The sequence below is a fragment of the Mustelus asterias genome, chromosome 1, assembly GCF_964213995.1.
Source record: "Mustelus asterias chromosome 1, sMusAst1.hap1.1, whole genome shotgun sequence".
Taxonomy (NCBI): Eukaryota; Metazoa; Chordata; class Chondrichthyes; order Carcharhiniformes; family Triakidae; genus Mustelus; species Mustelus asterias.
The window spans coordinates 27,459,612-27,471,239 of record NC_135801.1 but is presented as its reverse complement, the minus strand read 5'-3'; the positions used below and the strand labels follow the sequence as shown (position 1 = coordinate 27,471,239).

General features: G+C 42.2%; 1 protein-coding gene and 1 pseudogene across 2 annotated transcripts in view; both read left to right on the top strand.

The window, feature by feature from the left end:
• Positions 1-262: 262 nt before the first annotated feature.
• LOC144492474 (uncharacterized) overlaps positions 263-11,628 on the top strand; it is a 40,344-nt gene continuing 28,978 nt past the window's right edge. For both annotated transcript variants that reach the window (XM_078210554.1, XM_078210544.1), the window contains exon 1: positions 263-458. The gene's annotated coding sequence lies outside the window, so the exon portion shown is untranslated. The remainder of the gene's footprint in view (positions 459-11,628) is intronic.
• Positions 7,744-7,965, top strand: LOC144501897 (U2 spliceosomal RNA; annotated as a pseudogene).

Here is an 11,628-nt window from a genome sequence, read left to right as displayed (position 1 = left end):
AGGGTGAGAAATGGCTGGGACAAATCACAATTCACTTTTAAAGCTAATGTATTGGTAACAGGTTATTTCTACTCACCTCCCAAAAGAAAAAAAAGGTAGAAATGTAACCCAGAAATTAATCTTTTGACCAACCAAATAAACTAAATCAAATTAACTAAGGGAACAACGCAGAAATGAGAGAATGAAAGAAGTGGGAGGCAGATTAAGTTGCTTGGTGGGCTGGGCAGGGTTAATGAGCTGAGGTGTTCCTGTTGAGCCGGTTACACCTGTGAGTGAGAGCTTGACAATGGAGTCCAGAGAGTCGACTTAATGGCTGAGAGAGACACATTTGGTGCCGCCACACAAGAGAACAGCAAAAGTTCTTCGGCTTTTCTGAGGGGAGCAGACAATTTGCTTATTTTTTAAAAAACAATTAGAAACAAACTTGATGAAATTAGGAAGGAATTGTTGAAAATGTGGTAAGTCAGCCCGCGCTCGTTGTCTTGCTACTTACTTTTTGATACAGGGGAGTGAAGGTAGCGGTTTGTTCCTCGGGGCTGTACCGGGGAGGTGGGTTTGGGAAAGTGTTGGACCTGGACGTTTTTTTGAGGCGAGCTTTCTTTGTTCCAGATGTGTGTGTGTGTTTATTTGGGGGGGAAGGAGGAGGAGGAAAGGCGCGCGCTCCCCGGGGTAAGAGTCCAGGATTCACAGGGATTGGATTGTGGGTGAGGCAGGGCCAGGCTTTGAGAGAGAGAGAGAGAGAGGCATGAATCAGGATTTGTTTCTTGGGATACTTTTTTAAAATTGAAAATTTGAGGTGGTGACCGTCCCAAGGCTGTTTTTTTTTACTGCAATTTTATGCCTGACTGGAGGACAAATAACAACATCCAGAAGTCTCTGGAGAAGAACAAATAACATCCAGTAATTAAAAGTCTCAATGCCTCCCGCCCCCTTTATTTACACTTAGGAATCTGGTGGTGACAGAGTGGATTAAAAACAGCAAGTTGAATCATTTTGTGGTAGGAGGTTCTGTAGTAAATAGCCAAATGATGTCCAAAGATGTAGGTTAGGTGAATTGGCCATAATAAATTGCCCCTTAGTGTCAAGGGTGATTAGTAGGGTAAATTTGTGGGTTTACAGGGATGGTGCCTGGGTGGGATTGTTGTCAGTGCAGATTCGATGGGCCAAATGCCTTCCTTCTGCACTGTAGGGATTCTATGATTTATAAACAGTTGACGCTGTCCAGAAATCACTCCACGTTTCTAAATACTTTGCATCGAGCAGTCCAATGCAACATATCATAGAATAGAATTATAGAATTCCTACAGGGCAGAAGGAGGCCATTTGGCCCATCGAGCCTGTACTGACAACAATTGCACCCAGGCCCTATTCCTGTAACCCCGCATATTTACCCTGCTAATCCCCCTGACACTAAGGGGCAATTTAGTATGGTCAATCCACCTAACCCGCACATCTTTGGACTGCGGGAGGAAACCCACAGAGACACACGGAGAATGTGCAAACTCCACACAGACAGTAACCTGAGGCTGGAATTGAACCCAGATCCCTGGTGCTGTGAAGCAACATTACTAACCACTGTGCTGTAAATGGTTATTTTATTATTTACATCTATCTGTCTACCTTTATCTTTTTACGATTTAAAAAAAAGATATTACCTAGACATTAAACATTTGATGACATGTGTTTCATCCCCTGGCACTATTGAGTCTGCACTGGCTGTTGTTCCTAATAACAAAGGGTGGGCGGGGGGTTACTTAGTTAATTGTTGGCTTGTGAGACATGGAAGATGTTCTTGTTGGGCTACATAAGTCCTCAAATTTTTTATGTGGTGAGATGTTTCGCTGTGACAGTGGTCTGTATTGCAAATAGAGTTTTTAACCTTGCCAGTAACATTGTTTAAATTGTGAGGTATGTATATATTTAGCATTGCCATCATTGAAACTTTAGGCTCCCAATATCGCACACAACCCTAACTCTGGACCTGTTAGCTCTGCTGCCTCACAACGCTAGGGACCTGTGTTCAACTCCTGGCTTGGGTCACTGTCTGTGCAGAGTCTGCACGTTCTCCCCATGTCTGCATGGGGGTGCTCCGGTTTTCTCCCACAGTCTGAAAGACATGCTGTTATGTGCTTTGGCCATGCTAAGTTCTCCTTCGGTGTACTCGAACAGACACCAGAGCGTGACAACTAGGGGGATTTTCACAGTAACTTCATTGCAGTATTAATATAAGCCTACTTGTGACACTAATAAAAAACAAAATAAACTTACAAACTTTACAGTGAGTTAATTTGGAAATGGTAAGTATAGCGAAGGTCTATATTATCATCTGTTTCTTTATACTAAAATGGTTTTTGCATACAGCCTGTCAGTGAAAGTCTTTGTTTAATGTCTGATTCTTTTGCACCAAAATGGTTTATGCATGGAGCACAGAGCCTGTGAGTAAAGGTCTCGGTACAATGTCTCATCTGACTTCTAACAATGTGGCTCGTGCTGCCATCTAAAGTGAGTTTGAACATACAAGCTGGGCAACTATTGAAAGGAAGGAAAGATGGAAGTCAGACAGAGCCCAGATGCAAACTACTAAACTGTTTAAAAGGCCACATGGTTCTTGTAGCTCAGCTCAACAAATTCATCTAAACAGTCTCTAATGGAACAGTAATTGTTTTTTCATTAAGTTTCTGTAGTCTTAGCATGTATAACACTACAATGAAAAGACATGAAGCCGTTAATTTATAAGGGTGCTTTTTCCTCTCGGGTTCAATTACAATTTGTACAAATGATATCACCCATCACAGTTGAACATAAGAAGTAGGCAGTCCCTCCCTTCAAAACTGTGTTCTGCTAATCAATATCCAGCCTCAACTCCACTTTCCTGCCTGCTCTTCATAAACTCCTGACCCTATAGTTCAAACATCTGTCCAGCTCAGCCTTGACTACATGTGGAGATTCCACCTCCATAGTTCTCTGGGATTAAAGAATTCCAAAGATTCACAACCATCAGAGAAGGAATTCCTCCTCTCTGTCTTGAATAGGTGCCCCCTTATTCTGAAGCTAGTTCTAGGTTCCCCAGTGAGGCAAAACATCCTCTCAGCATCTCCCCTGTCAAGCCCCCTTAGAATTTGATATGTTTGAATAAAATCGCCTCTCATTCTTCTAAATTCCAATGGCTTTAAGTCCAACCTGCTCAACATTTCCTCATGAAACATCCGGTCAGAGTGACCAAAGCATGGTCCTTATGGAGGCAAAGTCCCGTCTTCACAATCCCTTCATCGTGTTATGTGGCACTGCCACTGTGCTAAATGGGATTGATTTAGAACAGATCTAGCAACTCGACTGGGAAACTGTGAGGCAGCAGTAGTCAACCACACTCTAACCTGATGGCGTGGCATATTCCCCCATGACCTGGAAATCCCCCACTCTACCATTACCACCAGGCCAGAGGATCAACCCTGCTTCGCGGAAAGTGCAGAACAGCATGCCAGGAGCAGCACCAGGCATACCTAAAAATGAGGTGTCAACCTAGTGAAGCTACAACATTGGGCTACTTGCATGCGAAGCAGCATAAACGGCAAGTGATAGACAAAGCTAAGCGATTCCACAACCACCAGATCAGATCTAAACTCTGCAGTCCTACCACACCCAGTTGTGAATGGTCGAGGACAATTAAACCACTCACCAAAGGAGTCTCCATAAATATCCCCATCCTCAATGATGGGGGAGCCCAGCACATCAATGCAAAAGATAAGGCTGAAGCATTTGCAACAATCTTCAACCAGGCGTACTAAGTGGATGATCCACTTCGGCCTACTACAGAGGTTCCCAGCACCTTGGATGCCAGTCTTCAGCCAATTTAATTCACTCCACATGATATCAAGAAACATCAGAAGGTACTGGATACTGCAAAGGATTTGGGCCCTGACAATATTTCAACGATAGGACTAAAAGACTAGTGCTTCAGAACTTAATGTATCCCTAGCCAAGCTATTTCAGTATAGCTTCAACACTGGCATCAACCTGGCAATGTGGAAAATTGCCCAGATATATCCTGTACACGCAAAACAGGACCAATGCAACCTGGCCAATTGCTGCCTCAGCAGTCTACACTGAGTAAAACAATGGAAGGGGTCATCAACAATGCTACTAAGCAGCACTTGCTTAGCAATAACCTACTCGGATGTTCAGTTTTGGTTATGCCAGGGTCACTCAGCTCCTGACCTCATCACAGCCTTGGTTCAAACATGGACTAAACAGCTGAACTTTAACGGTGAGGTGAGAGTCACCGTCTTTCACGTCAAGGCAATATTTGACTGAGCGTCAAGGGGCCCCAGCAAAACCGGAGTCAGTGGGAGTTGGGATGAAAATTCTCTGCTGGATGGAGTCATGTCCACGACAAAGGAAGATGGTTGTTGGAGGTCAATCACTTCAGTTCCATGACATCACTGCAGGAGTTAGAAGGGAAGTGTTCATTAGTGACCTTCCTTCAATCATAAAGTCAGAAGTGGGGATGTTTGTTGTTTGTGCAATGTTCAGCATTCATAACTCTTTAGGTACTGAAGCAATCCATGTCCAAATGTAGAAAGACTTGGACAATATCCAGGCTTGGGCTGACAAGTGGCAAGTAACATTTGTGTCACACAAGTGCTAGGCAATGACCATCTCCAACAAGAATGAATCTAACTCTTGCCATTTGACATTGGAATCACTGAATCCCTCACTTTCAACATCCTGGGGGTTAATATTGATCAGAAACTGAATTGCACCCGCTATATAAATGCTTTGGCTACAAGAGCAGGTGAGAATCTAGGAATCCTGCAGTGACTAACTTACCTCCTGACTCCCTAAAGCCTGTCCTCCAGCTACAAGGCACAAGTCAGGAGTGCAATGGAATATTTTGCACTTGCCTGGATGAGTGCAGCTCCAACAGCACTCAGGCAGCTCAACAGCATCCAGGAAAGCCGCCCACTTGACTGGCATCCCGTCCACAAACATTCACTCCCTACACCACCGGCACATGATAGCAGCAGTGTGTACCATTGACAAGTAGCACTGCAGGCCACTTTAAACAGCACCTTCCAAACTCTCGGCCACTATCATCTAAAAGACAAGGACAGCAGATACATGGGAGCACGACCACTCGACAACCCAACTTTGAAATAAATTGCTGTTCCTTCACTGTTGCTAGGTCGAAATTCTGGAACTCTTCCCCCCCCCCCCCCCCCAAACTGCACTGAGAGTACACCTACATCACATGGACTGCAGCGGTTCAAGAAGGCAATTTACCACCACCTTCTCAAGGGTGATTAGGGATAGGCATTAGTGATGCCCACGTCCTATGAATTAATTCAACGAAACCCTTTCTTCCCAGAAACAACTTGGTGAACCTTCTGTGAACGGCGGCAGTTCACAGTATATCCCCTCCTTTTTTTAAATACTTTTCCAATTCAATCAAATCAAATCCAATTCAGAGTCTCAACAAGTTGAGACATTTCAGATCCAGGCTGACGAGACAGGGCAAGCGACCAAACCACCCTGTCCTGGGCCCGATCTACATGAGCCAAGCTGATTGGAGAAGGGGGAGGTTCCTCCTCCAAGACTTGGGCTCATTTGCATTTTAGCCAAAAGGCCGAGATGCCGCTTTTAAAAATTGCTTCATATGAAACATATGAAGCTTCAGTGTAACCTAATGACCTCAACCAAGCGCAGGCGATCCATACTACACTTGATCTTAGCCAAGACCAAGACATTAGTCTCACCAATGCTATGTACAATTGTAGCAAGTCTTTTGTTCTCAAGTTCCCTTGTAATTTGTCTTCCACTGTGCCTGCATACTAACTCTTTGTACTTCGTGTCTTCAGACACCCAGATCCTTCTGTAACAAAAGCATTCTAAAGTCTCCATTAAAATATTTTGCTTTCCTATTCTTCCCACCCCAATGGATAAAAACTTATTTCCTACATGGAGCATATACCAATTTTTTTCCACTCACTTAGCCTCAGCACTTATCTCTGTGGCACCCCACTAGTTAAAGTTTGCCAATCTGAAAATGACCCATTTATCCTGACACACTCATTCGCTATTGTAAGAGGCAGCACGTTGGCAGAGTGGTTAGCACTGTAACCTCAGTGCCAGGGACCCAGGTTCGATTCCTGGCTTAGGTCATTGTCTGTACGGAGTCTGCACGTTCTCCCCGTGTCTGCTTGGTTTTCCTCCGAATGCTCCGGTTTCCTCCCACAGTCCGAAAGACAGGTTAGGTGCATTGGCCGTGCTAAATTCTTTGTGTACCCGAACAGGCATTGGAATAATGTAAGCCTACTTGTGACAGTAATAAATAATATTACTGCCAACACCATCAGTTCTTACTTTGTGTGGTAACCTTTTATGTGACACCTTCTGAAAATCAACATACATTACATACACTGGTTCTCCTTCATCCACCCTGCTTGTTGCATTCTTAAAAGAGCTGTAATGAATTTGTAGGAAAGGAAAATTGTGTTAAAATTTAACATGGCTTTTACAATTTTCTAATTGTGGTACACGTGCTTTCTTTATAATGGATTCCAGAGTTAAGCAATAATTATCTTCTGTGTTTTTACACCTGACTCTGTAACTACTTGACAATTTATGAATATAAGAGATGTCCACACCAGCAGTGTGTTAACATGTGATGAATTATAGCTAATGCCATAGAAACTATGCCTGCCTGTCAAGATGCTGTATTAACACTTTTTAAAATCTCACTGTTTCTGCCATTAATATAAATCCTTTTATAGAAGGATTAGTTCCTTCCATTTTGAAACTTAGAAAGCAGTCTCTAATTTAAACCCAATGGTTTAAAACTGTATACTACACAAAACAGACCAAAAACACCACATTTTGGAGGAGTTAACATTTAAATTGAATCATATCAAATAATAAATAACATGTAATCTAACATTTCGCTACACATTTTTCTCACAAATGTCACTTCTAAAGTAAGTGTCCCCTGGTATTCCCACAGAATTGTCCAACTTCATTTGTGCTGTAATTTCCCCAAATGGTGGGTTCCTGAAGACAGCTATGCCAAATCATTCTACACCTCTCGCTGGGATTATCAGCACACCTGCTTCAGTTGTGACATTCATTCAGCAAAAATTGTGTGAATTTGGTGATTTAAATGTCACTGAAACCAAGGACTCAACAGAGACTTGACTGTCAAATCTCAGTTTACCATTAAAACAATATCTGCAGATTTTAAATCAAAACTAAATTTAGATTGCATTAATGTAGTAAATATTAATTTTTCAGGTTAACTGCTGTGTAAATAAAGGAGGGAAAAGTACCAGATTGGGTACATTGTTCACAATGTGTTGTATTCATACAGGAAAGATTTCTCCCTAGGTTGCGTCTTTGGCACCCATCTTTCGACACAAACCATACACATTCATTTCTTAAAAGTCACTAAATTGTAGCGTTCTTCAATTAGCTGTTATTAAAGTGAAACAATTTTGGCCGTGGTCCTAAATTTGAATAGCGGATGCTGAACTGTAATTCAAGCTTTCAAATAGCTAGCCCACAGCTCCATGACATTTGAATGTGCTGATTTCAGAGTTTATATGTCTCCACACGCACAGTTTCTGCTATCTGTTTCACATATTGGTTTCCTGCATTGACAGCAGTCATTTTACATAAAAGTGGAACCTCTTCAGGCCGCTGAAATAATTGAAATCCATGTGCTGAGTACATACCTATCTGTGGTGCATGTGTATCGCTTCTTGGCCTTTTGGCTAAGATCAAGTGTAGGATCAAGCCCGAGATCGGATGTAATGCCTGTTCTTGTCAGCTTGGGGCTCTAGTAATTGTGTCTTGTGGGGACCATGAATTGGATTCAATTTGAATTGGTTTTTGGAGCAAGCAAGGAGATGGATTAAAGGCTTGCCCTGTCCACTCTGCGCATTGGCTTTGTAATTCTTGGGAAAGGAATTTTTTTTTTAAGTCTTAAAAACAGCATCTGCACATGCAAAGCTCCCACTTTTCAAACCCTGATATGAGCCAGGGGTAATTGATCGCAACCTGTAAAATAAAACAGCAGCTTGGAAACTAGTTCGAAAAATGCACAGCAATTATAAAACTAGTCTTCCTATGTGACTCACATGAAGAACAAATAAAATCCAAGGCTTAGTTTGTACCAATTCTGACTTTTGACGTGGATGTGTATGATTATCATTGAAGTGTGACAGTGTAACTGGAATTATCGGTTTACAGTGACTCATAATGTCACATTCTGTTGTGTTAAACAGGATTCTGGAATTGTGACAGGTGTTCTGAGATTTCGTTCAGCAATTCCTCAAATTGTAAATTGGCGGTCTTGCTTATTGTATTTCTCCTTATCCAAATGTGCAGACCTATAAGTTTTTAATGGGAGAAATACAAAAGAGTCCAGAGGGGCAATTTTTTCATGCAGAGGTATTAGTGGAGGCGAGTACAATTTTGTCTTTTAAAAAGCATTTAGGTAGTTACATGGGTAAGATGGGTATAGAGGGATATGGGCCAAACGCAGGCAATTGGGACTAGTTTAGTGGGTTTTTTTTTAAAAGGGGTGGCATGGACAAGTTGGGCCAAAGGGCCTGTTTCCATGCTGTAAACCTTTATGACTCTCTGACCTTCTATGAAATATAGTAGTCACAACTTGCATAGTTTTTTAAATTGGAATATCTTGATTTACTGAGATCAATCAGCATTGTACTGCAATTGCAACATCTCAAGAGAGGAGGAAGACAAAGTAGGAAAAATAGGCTAGCTAGCCTTAACATCTGTCATTTGGGGAAAATGCAAGAATGCATTATTAAAGAGGTAGTAGCAGAAAATCGTAACATAATTGTGCAGAGTCAACCCAGTTTTGTGAAAGGGAAATCCTGCTTGATAGATATATTCAGAGTTATTTTGAGGGTATAACGAGCAGGATGGATAAAGCGGTACCAATAGATGTATCGTACTTGGATTTCCAAAAGATGTTCGATAAGGTACTATGTAAAAGGTTACTGCACAAAAGCTCAGGATGTTGGGGTGATATATTAACATGAATAAAGGATTGGCTAGCTAACAGGATAAATGCATCATTTTTAGGTTGGCAAACTGTAATGAGTGGATTGCCACAAAGATCGGGCCTCAACTATTTCTGATCTATATTAATGACTTGCACAAGAGAACAACTGCATTGTAACCAAATTTACAGACGATACAAAGATAGGTAGGAAAGCAAGTTGTGAGGATGCAAAGGGATCCAGATAGGTTAATTGAGTCTGCAAAAAAAATAGCAGATGGAGTATAATGTGGGAAAATGTACGATCCATTTTGTCAGGAAGAATAGAAAGGCAGAATGTTATTTAAATAGACTGTAGAATGCATTTGCACACTGGGATCTGGTTGTACTTGTACATTAATCACAACAGTAGCATGTAGATCCAGTAAGTAATTAGAAGGGTAAATGGAATGTTGGCTTTAATACAAGGGGATGGAATAAAAGTAGTGAAGCTATTGAAGTAGAAACTTTTCCTGCTTCCTGACTGGTAGATAGACTCAAACAAAATTCGTTCCGACAGTACAACTATTTATTTACGACAGACTACATGCAGTTTTGGCAGAAACTTGGGTTCAGAGAGCAGTTATTACAACTTGCTAATTCCTCCCCAAGTCTGCAATTACACAGAGAAACAGTTCAGTATTTATACATAATCATTATCAGTTTTCGTGACCAGAGCATATTCAGGAATTCGATTAGTAATAGAATCATAAGCAATATCATTAATCAGGTTTTAACTTGTCCTCCCAGAACTCGTTGTCCCATTATTCATACCCTTATTTTGTCCTTTGATGGAACAGAAGATGGTCGGTGACTCCTTCCTCACTGACCTTATCTTGTTTTATTTACTCATACAGCCTTATTAACTCTTACAGGGGTCTGGCATTTTGAAATAGCTTTGGTCAGCCATTCTTTATATTGTAACAAATAGTTGACCAATTTTCCCATCATGCCCTTAGTTCGTACAACTTCACAAAGCCTTGCTATAGCTACAGGGCATTGGTGAGACCACACGTGGAGTATAGTTTTGGTCTTCTTACTTAAGGAGGGATGTATTTGCATTGGAAGTAGTTCAGAGAAGGTTCAGTGGGTTTACTTCCTGGAATGGGACTTGCCTTATGAGGAAAGATTGAGCAGGCAGGGCCTATAGTCATTAGAGTTGAGGGGTGATTTTATTGAGACATAACATTGAGGGAACTTGACTGTTTAGAGGCTATGAGGATGTTTCTCCTTGTAGAGGACTCTAGAACTGGGGGTGCAGCTTAAAGCGTTATCACATTTATTGGAGGTAAAGAGGAAATTCATCCCTCGGAGGTTGTTAGTCTTTGGAATTATCTTCTACAGGGGGTGGCACGGTAGCATAGTGGTTAGCACTGCTGCTTCACAGCTCCAGGGACCTGGGTTCGATTCCCGGCTTGGGTCACTGTCTGTGTGGAGTTTGCACGTTCTCCTCATGTCTGCGTGGGTTTCCTCCGGGTGCTCTGGTTTCCTCCCACAGTCCAAAGATGTGCAGGTTAGGTTGATTGGCCATGCTAAAATTGCCCCTTAGAGTCCTGAGATGCGTAGGTTAGAGGGCTTAGTGGGTAAATATGTGGGGATTTGGGGGTAGGGCCTGGGTGGGATTGTGGTCGGTGCAGACTCGTTGGGCCGAATGGCCTCTTTCTGTGCTGTAGGGTTTCTATGAAGTTTCTATGAGAGTAATGGATGTTTGGTCATTGAATATATTCTAGCTTTTTGATTTACATGGTGGAGGTAGAAAAATGGAGTTAAGGCCACACACATTGGTAACAGCCATGACCTTACAGAATGGTAGATCGCAATGGGCCAAGTCTCCTTGACTTGCTTTGATTTATTACTGTCACGTGTATTAGCATACAGAGAAAAGTATTGTTTCTTGTGCGCTATACAGACAAGGCATACCGTTCATAGAGAAGGAAATGAGAGAGTGCGGAATGTAGCGTTACAGTCATGGCTATTATGTAGAGAAAGATCCACTTAATGCAAAGTAGGTCCATTCAAAAGTCTGACAGCAGCAGGGAAGAAGCTGTTCTTGAGTCAGTTGGTACATGACCTCAGACTTTTGTATCTTTTTCTCAATGGAAGAAGGTGGAAGAGAGTGTGTCTGGGGTGCGTGGGGTCCTTAATTATGCTGGCTGCTTTGCCGAGGCAGTGGGAAGTGTAGACAGAGTCAATGGATGGGAGGCTGGTTTGCGTGATGGACTGGCTACATTCACAACCTTCTGTAGTTTCTGGTGGTCTTGGGCAGAGCAGGAGCCAAATCAAGCTGTGATACAACCAGAAAGAATGCTTTCTATGGTGCATCTGTAAAAGTTGGTGAAAGTCGTAGCTGACATGCCAAATTTCCTTAATCTTCTGAGGAAGTAGAGGCGTTGGTGGGCTTTCTTAACTGAAGCGTTGGCATGGGGGGACTAGGACAGGTTGTTGGTGATCTGGACACCTAAAACCTTGAAGCTCTTGACCCTTTCTACTTTGTCCCCATTGATGTAGACAGGGGCATGTTCTCCTCTACGCTTCCTGAAGTTGATGACAATCTCCTTCATTTTTTTGAC